The 18,701-nt window shown below is 42.8% G+C and overlaps 2 protein-coding genes across 7 annotated transcripts in view; one reads left to right on the plus strand and one right to left on the minus strand.

Moving 5' to 3' along the window:
* Positions 1 to 14,119, minus strand: part of CEP57L1 (centrosomal protein 57 like 1) — a 171,075-nt gene extending 156,956 nt beyond the window's left edge. Inside the window, exon 1 of one of the 3 annotated variants that reach the window (XM_085611197.1) lies at positions 13,788 to 14,119. The gene's annotated coding sequence lies outside the window, so the exon portion shown is untranslated. Of the gene's footprint in view, positions 1 to 13,783 lie in introns of all 3 variants that reach the window. The other 2 variants (XM_085611196.1, XM_085611198.1) reach the window with 2 other exon arrangements.
* A 356-nt stretch (positions 14,120 to 14,475) lies between these two features.
* The window catches only part of LOC146817752 (uncharacterized), a 221,216-nt gene continuing 216,990 nt past the window's right edge, over positions 14,476 to 18,701 (plus strand). For all 4 annotated transcript variants that reach the window (XR_014962584.1, XR_014962581.1, XR_014962583.1 and 1 more), the window contains exon 1: positions 14,476 to 14,775. The gene's annotated coding sequence lies outside the window, so the exon portion shown is untranslated. The remainder of the gene's footprint in view (positions 14,776 to 18,701) is intronic.

The raw sequence follows: 18,701 nt of genomic DNA on the forward strand, positions 1-18,701 counted from the left end.
GAATCCCCTAGATGTCTAGTTGTAAAAAAAAAAAAAAAAAAAAAAAAAAAAAAAAAGAATTACAGGTTTGATCAGTTACCTTAGGCGCGGGCTGTAGGGCACAAAATCCACAGCTAGCCACATTGCAAAAAAGGGCCAGTTTTCAATTAATAAATGTGATGTGTCCATGATGTTATTTGGGCCCCTCCCTCTTGAGAGAACTAGGCCTACCTGCACAAGTGAGGTACCATTTTGAATCAGCAGACATGTTGGAATACAGAATATTAGGACATTTGCTATTTCCAATTGTATTTCTTCGCATTTGTGCCTTCCAAATGTAAGCCAGTGTGCGAAAAAACATATTTGGAAAAAATGCTCTCTGAATCTCATGCTAGTATGGGTACACACAAATTCAGAGATGTACAAACAAAACGCTCAAACTCTGTATCTGGGGTTTATTTCAGAAATACATAGGTTTCCCCGATACCCCTAAATCGGTCTTCATATTTTACCATATAAATTGCTATATACCTGGTACACAATAAAAACCTATTGTAAGGTGCAGTTCAGTTGTTGGCTCAAGGGTACCTCGGTTTCTTGGAAAACCTACAAACCCTATCTATACAAGCCAGCAACCAGAATGGTCTGGCAGACATAATGGAATATTGCTTTTGAAAATCAGCCATCATGGCAAGAAGTTACAAATAAAAACGTGGTCACAAATTGATGTTTTTTCCTATTCATGTTCAATATTTTCTTTTTATTTCAACAGTTTCTTTAGGAAAACCTGGAGGGATCTACACAAATCACCCCTTGCTGAACTTGCAATTCTGTCTACTTTTCTGAAATCTTTAGCTTTCCGGGATTATTTTTTGGGTTCACCCCGATTTCCACCATAAACTGGAAGTAGGTCGAAAGTACAATAATTAGGAAAAAACGGCTACCTCTTTGAAAAAACACAAAACTGTGGTAGAAAAATAGGATTTTTTGATTCAACACTGCATGTTCCGGCAAACTGGGAAGATAGTGACTTTAGCAGAGCAAACCTTTAGTTGATGCCATTTTTAGGGGGTGGGGGGGTGACAGACACTTTTTTGCGGAGCACTTTTTTCCTATTCCCCCCCCCCCCCCAAAAATGTTTTTCCATATTTAGCCTATTTTCCCAGTCCCCTCCAGAGGAATCCACAAACCTTGGGTACCTTTGGAATCCTCTGGATGTTGAAAACAAATTCGCAATTTGGCGTGGATACCTTATGTGGGGGGGAAAAAAAGCTATGGCTGAAGTGAAAACTACCTCAAATAGTCAAAAAAGGGTTTACCATTCTAGGGGGAAAAGGCTTAGCAGACAACGGGTTAAGCATTAGCTTCAACGTCAACACACCTCTCCCTCCAGGCCACCTTTAATAAGAAGAAATTTGGTTGTGTATCACGAAAATCATTGACCGCCAGAACCGGGACACTCATCACCTCTCAAAAGACAACACCATCACAATGAGCATTCATACCTGCTTTTTCACCACCAAGCCAAGCTGGAATTCATAAGGTGGCACTTCTATGTTTTAAAAGGAAAATCCAAAAAATGAAGTGCTGCAGTACTCTATTGACTTAGGTACAAAAAAAACTTTTTTGGGCTCAGCAGAAGAAACGATGAAACCACGCAACGCCATTCAGCCAAAGAACCATAAGACAACTCTACAAACGTAGCCCACACAAGTCCAAAAAGGAAAAGACACAGGAAATTCTTTTGTGATCATGAAACAATACTGTACAACTCCATCCTGCTGCTCTTATTCTGTAGTCAAGAAAAATTACTTCGCGCTCATGTCGATGATGCCCAGTGCTTTTTATATATAAGGTGGTCAAATGATTTATACAACATATGGTCCATATATTCTCTATTCCCAAGAGAGGGATTTTTTTGGGGGGAGTTTCTTATTTGGATAAATCCATGGAATCTCATGATTACTGGAGACAGGATGGAAACAAACTCATCAGTAAGCCTTCCCTGCACCCTCTGTCATTTCCTTGACTAAAAGTATTGAGCAGATTATGTAGGCAACGTCTAAATTGATGTGGACCTCTACGTTTCATGTTTCTCCCAGTGGCTCCACGGGTGGAAAGTTGTTCCCTGGAACACGTTCAGACAGCTTACTGGCCCAATTTTGCAGAAAAAGTGCTGTAGGCACTGCCCATATAAACGATACACTCTGCTCTTCTGCTCCATTCCTAAGTTCTCCTTATGTGGCAACCTGCCCAGATCATGTTTCCAGTATGCAGCCCCCTACCCACTTTTAGTTATGTGCACAGGTTTAGGTTGCAAGCCACCACCAGCCAATCCCGAAAGCTGGCAAACTTGGGACCAACCAGGGTCTCCCTAATGGATGGAGTCCAAGTAAGCTCTGAGGCGGTGGACATTTGCGAGGCCCTAAATTGTTCACTGGGGTTTCAAATCCAGGAGAGAAAGTAAAAGTGAAGTGTCAGATGTGGCCGTGAAATGTCTTGAAGTGGGCTTTAAAGAAAGGCTTTGTGAAAGCATGCTGGGACCAGCAAAAATGTGAGAAAGGGTTATCGCGTAGGGGCATGCGGATATTAAAGAAGCAATGAGAGGCAGGTTCTATCAGGAGCATCAGGAGCAAACTGTGAAAGACAAATCAGTTTTTAAACCATAGCACACTATGGAATCTGTGCACTAATGCAAATTCATAAAAAGATGGCGGCTCCGGTCTGCCAATTCTCCTCAATTATATGACAGATTTCATACTATAGATCATGCTATCACCTCAAGACTAGGTCCTGAAATGGCTCTGTTCATGCCAACGTTTCTGTTTCTCTCTGGACTAGGGGGCACAAAAAGTTTCATTCAACATTAGCACAAAGATTTTGAAATTTCCATGATAAATCCAAGCACCTTCCACCATCTCTATGGCAAGGACATGCATCTAATACTGTATCTGGGTAAAATCCTCCTCATCAAATCATGGGTGATGCACTACCATTGTAAATTGAACTTTGACTGCCTGACTCGCCCGCCGAGAGGCCTTAAGGATTTTCACAAAATTTGCCACCACCATCTAATCTTTCAGCCTTCTGTTTAATGAGACGATTCTGCCTTCTCATCTCTTGTAAACACTATGGAAATGACATATTGACCAGCGTTCCCCAAGTAAAAGTCAGTCCCTCAAAGATAGTTTCCAGGCATTATCTGATCCAAGGATCCTGCAAATGGAATCACATGAAGCCAGTCTCGAATGGCTCCCTTGGAGGTTCGCCAAATCTACAAAACAGGCCTGCTTTGCTGTAAAAGATAATCTGCCAGAGTTCAGCCAAATGCTGAGGTAAATGTTCCATAAAATGCAAAGAAAACTGATGACTGTTAGGTCCTTGCTTTATAAAGTAGGGTACCCTGTCCTCTTCTATTTCGGCAATAGACATGGAATCTACACAAAATCTACCTACAGACCCAATGCTTGGAAAATACAGGAAGAACATCTGCAGTTGCCCCCTCGTTTACACTAATTGATTTATTGATTTATTTATTTGTTGATCAATTAAAACCATTACAAAAAAGGACAAAAATAAATACAAACCACACACTTTACCTAATTGAACATTCCTGGATACAATGCATAAAATTAACCACAATCAATTCACTTTTTCCAGTTCGGGATAATCCAAAATTCAAAAAATAGTTTACAGGACTTGACAATTTTCAGGGATAAAGTGCACGTGTGCCATTTGGTAAAAATAAACATTATAAATGGAACATCATCTAAGAATAGTACTCTAAAAACAGACAATTAATACATTATCTTAAAATAGTACTATGAAAGCAAACAATTAAAAAGTGCCATAAAATTCATTCATCATCACCTTAAAAGCAACAACATCAATAATTCACAATCTTAACAAATTTAACATTTGCTTTGGGTGTCACCCTTACATAATTTCTTTTCTACTATAAACATAAATTTTACAAATTCGTGAATAATATAAACATTGACACCACTTAGGCAAAATATTAATGCCGATCTACAAGTCCTAAGTCCCAATTTTTTAAAAATAGGTTTTAAAATTATTTTTCGTTCCTTCATCATTTTTGGGCACAGTGTTACCATATGCATCAAGGTTTCGTCATACTGCCCACAAAGCCGGCAAATATTCGATCCCCATTTGGACTCCCATTTAGGGGTTCCATCTTTGGTTGGATAAATTCCAAACCTTAATCACAAATTTCTTCTTAATTAAGGGTTTTTGGTGATAAAAAAGTAAATAAGGTTGGGCCATCATTTTGTCGAAGCAATTGGCAATAGACCAAAAGTGTTTTTTTTCTCAACTCATATTTATCCATCAATTCTGACAGCAAGGCGACTGTTGAATTAATTATTTTTTTATAATCCATTTTACTCCTTGTTTCGTCTTCCAATTTGGGACAATTACATTTTAGGAGACACTCAGCTAAATAATCCTGCCAGCTTCTAGAGTGTTCACTGGACGAAATCTCTCTCCAACACATATTGGCCAGCGTGCCCTCCTTGGCTCGAGGTAATGCCAATAGTGTTTTTACAAATGATGCTTTACGCACAAGGAGCTGATTCCGTAAGCCAAATTCCAGTCTTAAATGGGCACAGGAAATCTGCCTAGGAATCCTAAAGACTGATTTATATGTCCTTGCAACTATGGCCTCCAATACTTTCACATCTTTACCCTTAAAAATAATAGACCCATAGTCCAGGGAGGGGATAAGTTGTGCTTTCATGACTTTAAGTAGATGATCATAATTGGGGCATACTAATTTATCTCTTAATTTTCGAAATACGAAGGCAAGTGAAGAACCTTTAGCCTCCAAGTTATTGAAGTGCTGTCTGAATGATAGCCGATCATCAAATGTAATTCCCAAATATTTATAAGTTTTTACACAGTCCACAGACAAACCATTGAAACACAAATCCTTTACCCCAAGATTGGCTTTTCCTATTAATATTATTTTTTTTAAATTAATTGTTAACCCATTTTGGGTTACATATATATTAAAAGAAGGTATTAATCTTTTTAGTCCTATCATAGTTTGGCTAAGTAAAATAGTATCATCAGCATACTGTAAGTATTTAATTTCTTTACCCATTACAGAAGGGGAATGTGAATTTACGTCATTAAAATGGGTTGGGAGATCAGACATAAATAAATTAAAAAGACAAGGAGCGAGCACACATCCTTGTTTTAAGCCAAGATTTGTTTCGAGGCGGCGGGTAGTATGTCTACCATTGCCGATTTTGACCTGTACCCAAGTATTTGAGTACAATAATTTAATCATTTTTAAAAGAGTTTCTGATATACCCCAATTCATTAACTTTTTCCAAAGAATATTTCTGGGTACAGAGTCAAATGCGGCTTTTAAGTCAATAAAACAAATATACAATTTTTGTTTCCTACATATGGCTCTTTCTCCTAATAAAGACAATAAAATCAAATTGGTAAGAGTCGATTCTCCCTTCCTAAATCCGGTCTGAAAGATTGGAATCAATTCTTCTCTTTCCGCCCAAGACTCCAACTCCTCTAACAGACAACTTGCAAATATTTTAGCATCTACGTCTGAGGGTAATTAAACGATAATTTGCAGGATTCTCCTGGGGCCCACTTTTGTAGATCGGTTGTATTATACTTCCCCTCCATGAATCCGGAATACAGCCTGTCTTACGAATTTCATTGAAGAGGACCGTTAATAACTCTGGCCAATACTCAGTTTTGACTTTAAAAATAGCATTCGGCATTCCATTAGGGAATTATTATCTTATTGATTTGTTAAGAGACCGTTTCAGATATAATAAGCGATGGGAAAACCAACCTGGTTTCCTAGGATTCAAAATTCCACCCCCAAATGGTCCCCTATTGGGGAATTTATTCAATAGAGATTCACATATGGTGGGCCAAAGGGCAATCATCGAGGTCCCGTCAGAGTATTCGACCCACGCATCAAGGATTAGGAGAGTGAGAAAGTCAATAATATCTTTCTGTTTTCTCATTCCATATTAACCTTTTTAAATTTAAAGCGACCGGGGCCGTTCTCAATATTTTAGTCTCTGGTAAATACTCGAAGGGTAAATTAATCTTAATAACTTGTGGATTATGGTCACTCTCAATCCTTGGCACAACCTCATAACTTTGAACTCGTTCTGCGAGTTTATCTGACAATATCGTATAGTCAATTATAGAAAGACAGTCGGCTTTATTAAATGTTGGAAAATGCTCCCTATCATATAACATAGTTAGATTGTATTTAATAAATTCACACTTGGACCATTGGGATAAAAGATCTGAGTGGGTTTCCCGCTTTTTATACGATAAAAGAGGAGTATTAAAATCTCCCGTAATGATCATCTGTGCATCCCTATGATCATAATATAGCACTTTCACTAATCTCCCATAACTCAATAAGTTGAAGTGATCGCACCTTTTTTTTCTAACTTAAATAAACATTTAAAATGATAAACGATTGACTGGCTATTAATTTAACACATTGAATCCATTTGACTTGAAGGTCTATTTCATAGTGTTCAACATTAAGATTTAAAGCAACATATATTGAGAGTCCCCCACTTGGTCGACCATATGCAGCTTCCCTGCACGCTGTATTCAAATATTCGTAGTAGCCGATCAGCGGCGTGCTGGCCAAATTCCACGTTTCTTGCAGAAATAACATATCAAACATATTTTAAAAACTTACAGCATTAAAATCTTCTACAAGTGTATTAAAACCATTTATATTCCAAGAGCAAATTCTGACTGATGTTGGAGCATTAAACGAAGTACCCCAACATCAATCAGTCTACGCTGAATTTTTTCCAGATAGAATAGCCGGGAACCAACTCCAATCATCAGCTGCCGCATGAACCCCTTTTGATTCCTCACACACTCGTGACCCTGGCTGACAGCTTTTGATTTTAATGCCACCTAGCCTATTTAAGGGCTGATGATGGTCCTGAGGCGCCTTTCAATACTCTAAATTGGTTAACAACGGTTTGTTTTGGAGCATCATTCTTCACTATGGGTATTAGTGGGGTAGGGTATTGCAGACCGTGTAGTCTCCATACCTTAATCCCCCAACTTTCAAGTTTGTTAGAATTCGCTAATATTTTCTTTACAATATCATCATTTAGCCAAGTCGTGATGGTTGTCTCCCTATTACCACCATCTATCTTAAACTCTACAGAATCCAGGTCTTCGGTTGCTACATCCTTAAGATCAGGAGTTGCTTTTAGTAATTTCAGAATGTTCCCTCTATTCAAAATATCATGTGAACCGCGAGTCGAGTATTGGGGGCAGAACACCACGTTTCGATTTTCAACTTGCGGTGATTCAATGCTACTCCCAAGCTTTGGACCGGATTGATCAATATTACTCCTAAGCCCTAAATCTGATCTAACCATATTCCCAGCAGTCACCAACAGCGAACTATCCTGCAATTTAGGGGATTCATTATTACTCCTAAGCCCTGGGCTGGATCGATCAGTATTACTCCTAGGCCCTGAGTCCGAACGATCCGTATTCCCAGCAGTCACCAACAGGGGATTATCCGGTTGATTTAAAATGATCAGGCTGCCCTGGCTTAGATTGAACCAGCATACGGGGACCCTCAACCTGTTCATTCTTGTTAGGATGCAAAGGAGGGGGATTTACTAATTTTCCAAAAGACAGCTTCTGATCCTGTACACGGGGCTGAATTCTCTGATTAATCTGGTCCCTGTGCGTAAGGGAAACGTTTACAATTGTTTCAATGGCCATATGTTGCTCACTTTTTGAGACTTCACCTTCGTCTCTGGACCAAACGGGCCCTATTTCTTTTGAATAGGTGCGTATAATATTGTTAGACCCTATTAATTCTTGAACTGGGATAATCTCATTCTGGAAAAAGTTCTCAGTACCCTGATAAAAGAGTGGATCTTGCATAGGATTATCTTGGCCTACCTGGTTCTCTCGGATTGACAATATCTGGGTTTTAGTCCCCTCATTTAGAATAGACCCTTCCTTTGACCCTTCACTTCCAGCTTTACTACATGGCTTAACCTTTTTATTGGCTTGAGATGCAGTGGAAGATGTAAAAATTGGGAAGAGCTATAGGACCAGAATTCAAGTTTAATGGGCCGCTGTTGTTTGCAACCCCATTAGCTATTTTTTTATCCCGGGCTGCCTTATTATGTGTTTTTCTCAATCTTTTCCGCGCCCTTTTTGATAATACTTCAGGTGCTCCTGTTACTTCAGTGACCGTAGTTACTACTGAGCTACTCTTATTTGACTCCAAATTTATCTTAAAATTAGGGGAATGTAATGCCTCTAAGGGTTTCTCACTATTACCTACTGCAGGTCCAAGGTCCCCACTTTTAACACTAGCCTTCCGCGGGGGAGAGAGTTTTAGGACCAAAGGATTTTTTTTTATGATTCCAGTATTTCTTATATCATCTCCCGTCCCAACTTCCCTACCGGATAATAATTTTACTTCGTGGACCATAGAACTAACAATTGATGGCAGATCAGAGATTTTATCAATCAATTGAACACACGTGCAGGATATTAACTGATTTTCTTTATCAGCTTGAACTTTAGAAATCAGTTTAGTTAGTTGAAAAAGCTTTTCGTCAATTCCTTCAACGCGAGTTGCTAAAGTGTTTAAAATATCTACCTGAATATCTAGCTTATCAGAGTGGAAATTAAGGACTTTTGTTATAGAATCCATAGTATTAAGCATACAATCCCATACTCCACGCTCAGAATTACTAACATTATTTTCCAAGGTATCTGATTTTACCTGAAAATTTCCATGAAACTTGGTTAGAAAAGATAAATCTGCGGAGTTAAAAGACTTACATTTCTCATTAATATCCACCTTAACCTCATTACTCCTACTATCCACACCTGGAATCAATACAGACTTATTAATACAAAAACTATTTTCCAAAATTATACTGGATTTATCCAAATTAATAGGACGAGCCTCCCCGGTGAAGGAAAGATGTTCAAATCGGGCTTAATACTAAATCATCTCCGTCACCCTTATTAAGTGGCTTAAACACGTTATAAATCGGCCTCTATGGACACAGACGTTATGATTCGAACCCGAAGAGATTTCAATTACCGAGCCTGCAACAGTTCCACTTTCTGTAGATCTTTTGTTCGACTCTTCCGTACCTAAATTTTGTTGGTTCTCCATCGCAAATAGATCAATAGGGTGTTCGAATAGCTGATCCACCATATTATCACGATGAATTTGTGCTTGTGCTTGCGGCCTTCCAGTATACATTGGTGAATTGTTCGACAGGATAAGCACTGGGTCTTGAAAGCCTTTAACCGGCATTGGAAGCTTTTCCATAGGGCTGCTCATTTCCAATGCCTTAAATTGTCCCGGAATAGCTTTAGAATCTTTCAATGAGGATGAATGACCAACAATTAGGTTCGAAACCAAGAGATCCGACTCATCCCGGGGCCTTGGTGGAGACGGGGCAAATTTGGGCTCAAAATCTTCACCCAATTGAGCACTATTTAAACACGGTGACGATACAAGGGAAGTAAAGGAAGATGATCTGCAATCGACACCAGTGTTGCCATTATCCTTCTTATTTTGAATTCGATCTTGCTTTGGAGTATGGTACTTAAAGAAGTAACTCTTAATTGATGGTTGAACGTCAATATTGGCAATCTTCTGAATCTTCCCTAAAACTACGGGGGATAAAGGTGGTAACCTAATACACTAATCATCACAAAGTTCACTTCTGTTTTTTGTGTGTACTGGCTACCATCTAAGTATTTTAGGTCACTGGTAAAGAGAAGGATTGGTCTATCATTCACCTAAGGGTTGCCTATAGTGTAGAGAAGCAAACTAAGTAATATTTACTAGATTTGGATGCTGTTAAGTGATTTGTTTCCAACCCCAAATAGGAGACTATCTTTATTTATCTGTAAAGCGCTGCATACACTCAGGGACATCTTGGTGCGAGGGCAAGCAGGGTAATTGAAAAAAAGGACACGAAAAGATAAATAAAAAAAGGGAGACAAAAAAGAAAGGCAGGCTTCTAGAAAAAAGAGAAAGGCTTTTGCCTTTTTCTAAAACAGTGAATGAGAAGTTGTTTTCTGAAGTTGAAAAGCCATCAATTGTCATAATTGAGGGTCCACAACACTGGAAGAACACCATCCGGTTTGGGTACATAAAACCGAGGGACTTGCTAGGGTAGCTTACAACAAAGTCTAAGTGGCCTGGTTGGGATGTAGCAACAAATCTGGGAAGATATCAGATTAGGAGCGTTTTTGTAAAAGGCTTGTAAATACCTGAGGGGGCTTTAAATTGGATTAGACTCTTCATTGCTTCCATTGAAACAATCTGTATGATTTCAGTACTGTCATCCTTACTGGGGCCAGCCACCAGGCAAATTGCTATTTTTTGCAGCCTCAGCAGTTTGGATATTTGGTAATTAGATAGGCCAAGATAAAAGACATCATCAAAGTCAAGCCATGATAATATAATAGCATGGACTAGAAGACTTCACCCTGACCGAGGGATGAAAGGGAGAATTTTATCTAGAAGCAGTAAGCAGGGCATAGGACATTCAGGTTTTTTATTGCCTGGGTGTTGAAGAACGGGTCATGATCAAACCAGTAGGCAGGGACAAGTGGAGTGCTAAGCGAAGAGGGCCAAAGCACTTGGTTCCAAATTATTGTGTATTCTCACTGGAACAATTTCGAATGTATCCCTGTTCAGCTTGAGAAGGTTGGACACCATCATGTTATGTACTGCGCAAAGGTAGTAGCTCCTAAGGGTTTCCATGGAGTTTTGAGACAGATTTGTGGAATTCAAGCAAGATTTGGGCATCATCTAAAAATAACCCCAGTTGCAAGCCAAGACTCACAATCAGATCCCCCAGGGACTTTGACATAAATGGGGGAGAAAACAGGTTCAATTACATGAAGCGCACGCCATTCAAGTCCATCAACAATTTTAGGACAAGTGTACTAAACATAAGATTTCTTTTCTTCTATTGCCGTGTTTTATTTTCTTCAAGCAACCTTTCTTTAGCCAACACGTGTTCCATTGTCTTTGGGAGATATCCCTACGACTTCGTCAGGGCTGGTCTGCTAGTAAGCTTCAGAGGTCAGACCTCCTGCATGGAGTGAGCCAGCGTAGGAGGTCAATAGGTTGTATTGCCTTCTGGGAGATAAAACTGACATGAGATGTGACCACAAAAGAATAAATGTGGTAGGTGTTAGGAGATGATATTCCCTCCGATGGTGCTGTAAACAATGGGAACTGTACTAATTAATGAACAGTGATGGCAGCTGTATACACTGCCAGGGGTGTGAAGAGCTCGGTATTACGATGTGGTCGCGTCGAGTTGGAGTGAGTCCACTCAGTGCAAGTTGCCCCAGGTTCTTTGAAGCCACCCGCAAAATTTATTTAAATTGAAAGAGGGGAAAGTGGGACAGACAGTCTAATTCAAGAGAAAGGTTATAAACCAGTCTAATGCAGACCCCATAAGGCCACTACCTTTAAATATGTTGATAAGAATGGAGGGCCCATCATGTCAAAGACAACTGAAAGGTCAGGCATCCGTCCCAGCTGGAGCAAAGGGATTAAAGAGCCATCACTAATGCACACTGAGGGGCAGATTTACAAGAAACTGATGCATCTCTGCATTATAGCAGAGATGCGTCAGTTTACTAGCGTTGCACAAAAAACCCTTGTGCCCACCATGGATGCGTCGCATTTACAATGCAGCGCACCATGGCGCAAGGATTGTCCGATGCGTCACGCATCCGTTGGCACAAAGGTCATGCATTGCTGGAGTCATGTCGCAAGCCTGATGCAACTCCAGCTATGCTCAGGAAAACCTATACCTATTGCGCAGTGTCACTCCTTACGCCTGCCTCAAGCAGCAAGCAGGCATAAGGTTTTGACGCAGTTGTGTCATAGAAGTGGCGCAGCGAAATCTTGTAGATTTCAATGCGTCACATTTACGAAGCTTTTTTGCGTCGAAACGCCCACCCTGCATACATTATACCTGAGCAGGTAAAACGCGGCGCAGGGCTTTACAACGCGACGCCGCTCGCCAACATCGTCCGCTCGCACAACCTCAACTTTGTCTCTTACGCTGACGACACTCAACTGATCCTCTCACTCACCAAAAACCCCGCCACCGCCAAAACCAACCTCCACGAAGGAGTGAAGGCTGTCGCCAGCTGGATGCAGACCTGCCGCCTGAAACTTAATTCGGACAAGACAGAGGTCCTCATCCTCGGCTCCACCTCCTCCGCCTGGAACGACTCTTGGGGGCCAGCTGCCCTGGGAGCCACACCCACCAACCATGCACGCAACCTGGGGTTCATCCAGGACTCATCGCTCTCAATGACCCAGCAAGTCAACGCCGTCTCCTCCTCCTGCTTCAACACCCTCCGCATGCTCCACAAGAGCTACAGATGGATCCCCACCAGAACCAGAAGGACGGTCACCCAGGCCCTCGTCAGCAGCAGACTGGACTACGGCAACGCCCTCTCCGCAGGAACCACGGCCTAGCTCCAAAAAATACTCCAACGCATACAGAAAGCCTCCGCACGCCTCATCCTAGACATACCCCGCCACACACACATCACCGCCCACCTGAAAGACCTGCACTGGCGCACAGTCAACAAGAGGATCACCTTCAAGCTCCTCACCCACGCCCACAAAGCACTCCACAATGCCGGACCAGCATACCTCAACAATCGTCTCACCTTCTACACCCCGAACCGCCAGCTTCGCTCCGCTGACCTCACCCTCGCCTCCGTCCCACGCATCCACAGGACCTCCACCGGGGGCAGATCCTTTGCATACCTCGCCACCAAGACATGGAACACCCTCCACACACGGCTGCGACAGACCCAGGACCTGCTGACCTTCAGGAGACTTCGCCAGACCTGGCTGTTCGAGCAGTAGCTGCACCCCCCGCCCCACCCTCAGCGCCTTGAGACCCTCACGGGTGATTAGTGCGCTCTACAAATGTTTGATTGACTGAACGTCACGCATTGTTTACGCTGCAGCATCACAACTGGCGCAACGGCAGCGCATAAATCTGCCCTGGAGGGCTTTGACCCACTCTAAAGTGAAACTGTGTCTAGTCATGGAGTTCAAGATTCTTCATCTCCTTAGACGGTGCTGCCTTAGCGTTTGTGGAATCTACAGCCCCGATTTAAACTTCTACTGAGTAATGTCAGATAAGTGACGCAAGTAACGTAATCGAGCTGTGTCCGAGGATTTGGCTTTGCACAAACGGGATTGTAGGCTTGGGACTATAGGTTTGTCACAAAACGTAAGGTATATCTAATTTTGATCAGTACGAACAATAACCAGCTCTCGACTTCTACGTTAATGGCAATGAGAGAGAAGAAAAACGGACAGCTAAAAAGTGGGAGATGTATCGTGTTGGGGTGGGCGTTAAAATCAGTTAAAGGAAGAGAAGGCGGGCAGGAGGAGGGGAAACCAGAAGGTGGTAGATTAGCGACAACTAATTAGATTATTATAGATCCAAAAACAACGAGGGGGGGGGGGTGTCATGGGGCAGAAACAGTCACGGCGGACATAAGGCAAACGGGGTTGATGAGGGCAACAACTAGATACAGGAGACGATGCGGGGGAAGAGGGGCAGAGGTGAGCAGGGGGTGCACTGAGGAAGAGGGTGGAGGGGTCAAGAATGCTAGAAACAGACATTGATGCATACTAGCCATGATGAGGAGCTGAAGCGAAAGAGACACAGGTGTTTGGAAGATTAAAACAAAGAGGAGACTATACAAACACCAGCTGCGCCGGAGGATTGGAGAACGTCGCTTATAGCCTGCAGATGAACAGGAAGCCATCGCGTTTTTCACCTGCGGTCCGAGTCTCCCTTGCAGTTGCGACTGAGGTTCTTCCTGTGCTCTCAACCAGCCTCCGCTTGCACTTAAAGGGACCTTTAAATCTGCCGCCCACCCTCCCGCCTCTACAGCCGCCAGAGCTCAGCTTCACTCTATTCTGGCTCCCCCTGCCGGCCGGGCTCGTCTTGGTGGCTGTTAGATTGGCCGGCAGGGGGAGCTGTCGCCCAAGCGATAACGAGGGATGAACTTGTTAAAAAACAACTGGGAAAAGCGCTCTCCCAGTCAGAATAATGAGAATATAGAAGTTAGTCCGAGCGGTAACACAGGCACTAACACGAGACACTCACGTTAATAAAGCGGCCATCTTGGAAAGGTACAAATGTAAGGAAACCTGGACAGAGTATGGCGATAAAACATCTCTTAATATATACTTTTTAAACCGATGATATATTTAGTTTCAATAAGTAGAACACAAAACATTGTATGTATTGTAAGTATATTTTCTATAAAAAAGTTTTTTTCAAGCAGTAGTCGCAAAACCTGTTTTCTGTCTTGGTATAGCTCTCTTATGGCATACTTTTGCATGTGATAATCAGATGGCCGCTTTTACGACCATCACGACGACAGGTCTTTCCAGCGAAAGAGGCATTCTATTACCGGAAATACTCGATTACCAGCATTTCAAGCGCATGCGGGCAAGCGAAATACGCTCGCGAGAGTCGCCCAGTTAAACGTTGAGAGATAGCATACCAGTGGCAACCTGTTAACTTGTTGGCTCTTGACAGAGGGTGTTGGTGAACCCTGGGCTGGTCCTGCCGGTAAGCAGGTGCTGAGACGGGTCTCTATCGGGCTCTCCATTTTTGCCCTCAGACCGAAAAGAAATCTTACCCCTGACTGCAGCAGTACCGCCCTTCACTGCCTTTGAGACTCGTAGGTCTTTCAAAGTTATTTTACACAACTAACAATCATTGGCAAGCCTTGACTTTTTGAAGGTGTAATGTTACTTGTTGCATTATATATCTGTATGTAATGACAGAAACAGCAAAACACCAGCTGTGCAGCACTATGCTAAGCACAGATTTATACTTGTGTATTTTTAAGCCACGCCGCTCATGTAGCAGGATTTCTCAGAACGAGACCTGCTCGGAAACAACACCCCCATAATACGTGCTAACAGTAAGTTGTGATAAAAACTAACATGCACCATACACACCCACACACGGGAAATAGCTTTGCGCATGTATGCACTAATGAGAAGTAACATGAAAGGACTAAAAACCTGTATTTCGGTGTGCGTTGAAAGATACGAGAAATAATGCATGTTTAGGCCGCATGTGCATTTCGTAGTTGCATGTTGCATTTTGCTTCAGAGTAATGAATAATGCCGCTTTTGCGCTTAATATTGTCAAAAAAGGAGGGGTTTAGCCCAAAGGATTAGAGGGTAGGTAGGGCTAGTGATACTATATAAGAATTTTTTTTACCTATGCCTCTGGTGACTTCAACACTTATTCGTATGAAGTAAGATAAACGAAAATTAATACGTTTATCCAAGCAATGATTTATGCCTTTTATTTATTTTATTTTTTAAATTAATATGTTTGATCACAAAAAGAACACATCATAAACTACACGAAATACCACATTGATATTTACACAATGAAAGTGAACAACGTGAAAAATGTGCTTTGACATACAATTATAAATAAACTCATAATAGTCAAACATTGAAACCATCAAATGCAATGTCACAAAAAACAATCATTATATAAACAATACGAAATGCAAAGTTGTCAAACAAATTGATAGATTGGACAACTAACACCCTTATATTTGGAATCAATCAATTGATTCCAAATATAAGGGTGTTAGTTGTCCAGACGCCATCCCTGACGCTCTATTCATTAGGCAGTCACTACCCTTCACGCTATTCATGTGCTCACAAATCTGAGGATTTATCATTAAAGTAAGATCTGCTTTTTCTACTGCCCTGGGCTGCTTCCATTACCTTGAGCAGCACCTTTGATCGGCTCAATTACCCACCTCGCGCTTTCCCTGAGCCTACTTAACTTAGGAATTATCATAGAATCCCAGAATTGCTCCTTACTCTTGGACTCTCCTGAGCAGCATTTACGTTGTGTCTCAGTACCCTTTACATTTCTCCGCCCTGGATTTTCTCCAATTACCCACGTCCAGAATTTTATCTACGCGCATTCCCTAGCGACTCTCTGTATTCTAGAGTTACTCATGATTACAGCACTTTTTTGAATATTACAGCCCAGTCCTGATGATGATCCCAATTTGCTTGGATCGAAACGTCGTCGACTCATCAGCTTAAACTGATGGCCCTATGGTTCCTTATTGTGTATATTTAAGTAATTCTACTGTAAAAAATTAAATTCAGAACCTCTGTAAATATTTTCTAAATTTCACTTTCACTTCACTTTGCGCCGTCCTTAGCTGTCTTCACCTTGTCACTTGCGTCGCCGTCTTCGTGTCACGTACACTTTTAAGCACCAAGTACAAGTTTGGGTTGTTCTTATACGTTATTCATTTTACGTACAGTGCTGATACAACTGTTCCATGGTTCATTCACATTATTGTATGTCCTTTTTGTAAAACCTTTTGCTGATCTAATACAATATGACCTTTTTTCTACCTCATTTCTTCAGAGTCTTCCTTCTTCCTCATGTAATGTTTTTGTAAAGTATCTAGGATGGGCGTGGATGATTAGATTGAGACTGCTAGTCATTTGACTATTCTCTTGAACAGGGTGAGACTGCTAGTCTTTTTACTATTCTCCCCCTTGCTAACTTTCAGCATTTTATTATATGTAATCTGTTTTAAAAAATTCTTTTATCAATTAATTGTCTCTGTTTTAATAATTAGTATCCACTGTTATTATTGCGGAATGTTCACTGACCTTCATTTATGTCTACCTGCATGTGATACAAACAACACTGTTGCTAAATGAAATAGTGACTCCCTTATGGATGTAATTTAAAGAGAATTTGTTTAAAGTATGTAGTATCGAATTATACTGAATTTAATAGTTTTTTTAACTTATTTAATGAAATGTTATTGTAAATTGTATCTTGCTTTTATGAATATTATTCGAATAAAGCATACTTTGACTTTACTTGACTTGTAATGTTTTTGTACATGCTATTTATCTGTCTTGTTTAAATGATACCTGTTGAGAATCATTGTTGTCTCTTACACTTCTAGACGCTGGCATAAAAGTGAAGTGACTGTCTAGCGTGTGATTGGCTGGTGTGCCTGGCTCCAGGAGTCAGGATGGGTCTGCCCCACTGGTGAGTGGAGAGATCTGCATGTTGATGAGTGGGAGGAGTACACCTGGGACCTGAATAGGGCTGGGCTTTCCCCACACAATGCTGGCTCCACCCCCTGTGGTGCGACTGATGACCCTGGCCAGTTCTGTGAATAGGGAGAGGGGCTGAGCAAAACAAAGTGCTCAAGAACCAGTTGCATCTGGTTCGCCCCTTCCTTGCACCTTGAGACAAAGGAAACCTGTGTATAAATAGGGGCTGTGACCCCATGTAAAATGTTCTCTGCTGATCCTAACTGGGGGGGGGCTGTTGCTGCTGCTGGGTGCCAGGAGAGACCGCCACTGGGGACTGCCTCCCTGCCTGAATGGCCCTGTGAGCTGGCCCCTGGGCCCAGCCCTTGCCCCCTCCGTCCTGAACGCCTTTATTCCTAAAACCTTGCATTATCTGGAGGAGCGTGGTGGTTTGGACTAAGGAGTGCCTTCATTTGTGGCCAGCAGCGCTGAGCTGCGATAATTTGCGAGGGAACCCCGACGTAGGGATTCCCCCGCTTTTTGCCGTGTTTTATAGCGGGTGCCCACCCCGCATTGTGGTGCTCGTTGGCGGGTGCCCACCCCGCTTATTTTATCGTATCTAACTTTAAACCGAAGGCGGGAGCCCACCCCGCGCTTCGGTGAAGAGAAGAGGAAAAATTACCGCTGCAGCCCGGTCCGGACCGGAAGTCAGGCACCCTCTGGGGGCGGGCCGCGAGACGGAAGCCGTGCCCGGAAGCAGGAAGCCGGCGGGAGCCTACCCCACGCTCCTGCGTATGCCCCGGGAGACGCCGTGACTGAGGAAGCCGAGGGGAGAGCGCTACCCCCTACCGCGGAGAGAGGAGACGCCGCCGCCCAAACAAACGGTGAGTGTGGGCGTCCCCGCGGGTCACTCCTCAGCTCCGCGCAGCGCTTTCCCTGCCTCAGAGCCCCCGAGCGGGACTCCAACGGTTGGGACCCAGAGTACTTGGAGGCTCACGAGTCCCCCGAGCGGGACTCCAGCGAAGGGGGCATTACTAATCTAGAGCGCCGGTGCGCTCCAACGTCTGGCATTCTCGGGTCCCCGAGCAGGACTCCAACGTTGGGGGCATTGGTTCTCGAGAGTCCCCCGAGAGGGGCTCCCAAGCACAGTCGTGCCCCTCCTTCCTTGGATGCACAGCGGCGCCGCAGTTGTGGGCCGCTGCAACGAGTGGGGCACCTTTCAGGGAGAAGTCCCAGTGGGGCTTCAGTGGCACAGTCCGTGCCCGTGTCATTCTTTTTGGGCCCTATTGATTCCCAGAGCCTAGGTGGCCCCAGCGCGGCATAGTATTGTTTTGGAGCGTGCATGCTCCATCGTTTGGATCATTACTCCAGAGCCTGAGAGGCTCCAACGTTTGGGACAAGTTCTTTCTTTTGTTTTCCCTCCTAATTGGCGCCTGAGTATTTACGGAGCCCCGTGTGGCCCCAACGCACTACATATTTGATCTAAAGGCCCAGTGGTGCCCGGCCTTATCTGATTCACAGCTGCCCAGCAAGTAGTGGGCAGCTGCAACGTTTAGGC

Source organism: Triturus cristatus, chromosome 6 (assembly GCF_964204655.1).
Source record: "Triturus cristatus chromosome 6, aTriCri1.1, whole genome shotgun sequence".
Taxonomy (NCBI): domain Eukaryota; kingdom Metazoa; phylum Chordata; class Amphibia; order Caudata; family Salamandridae; genus Triturus; species Triturus cristatus.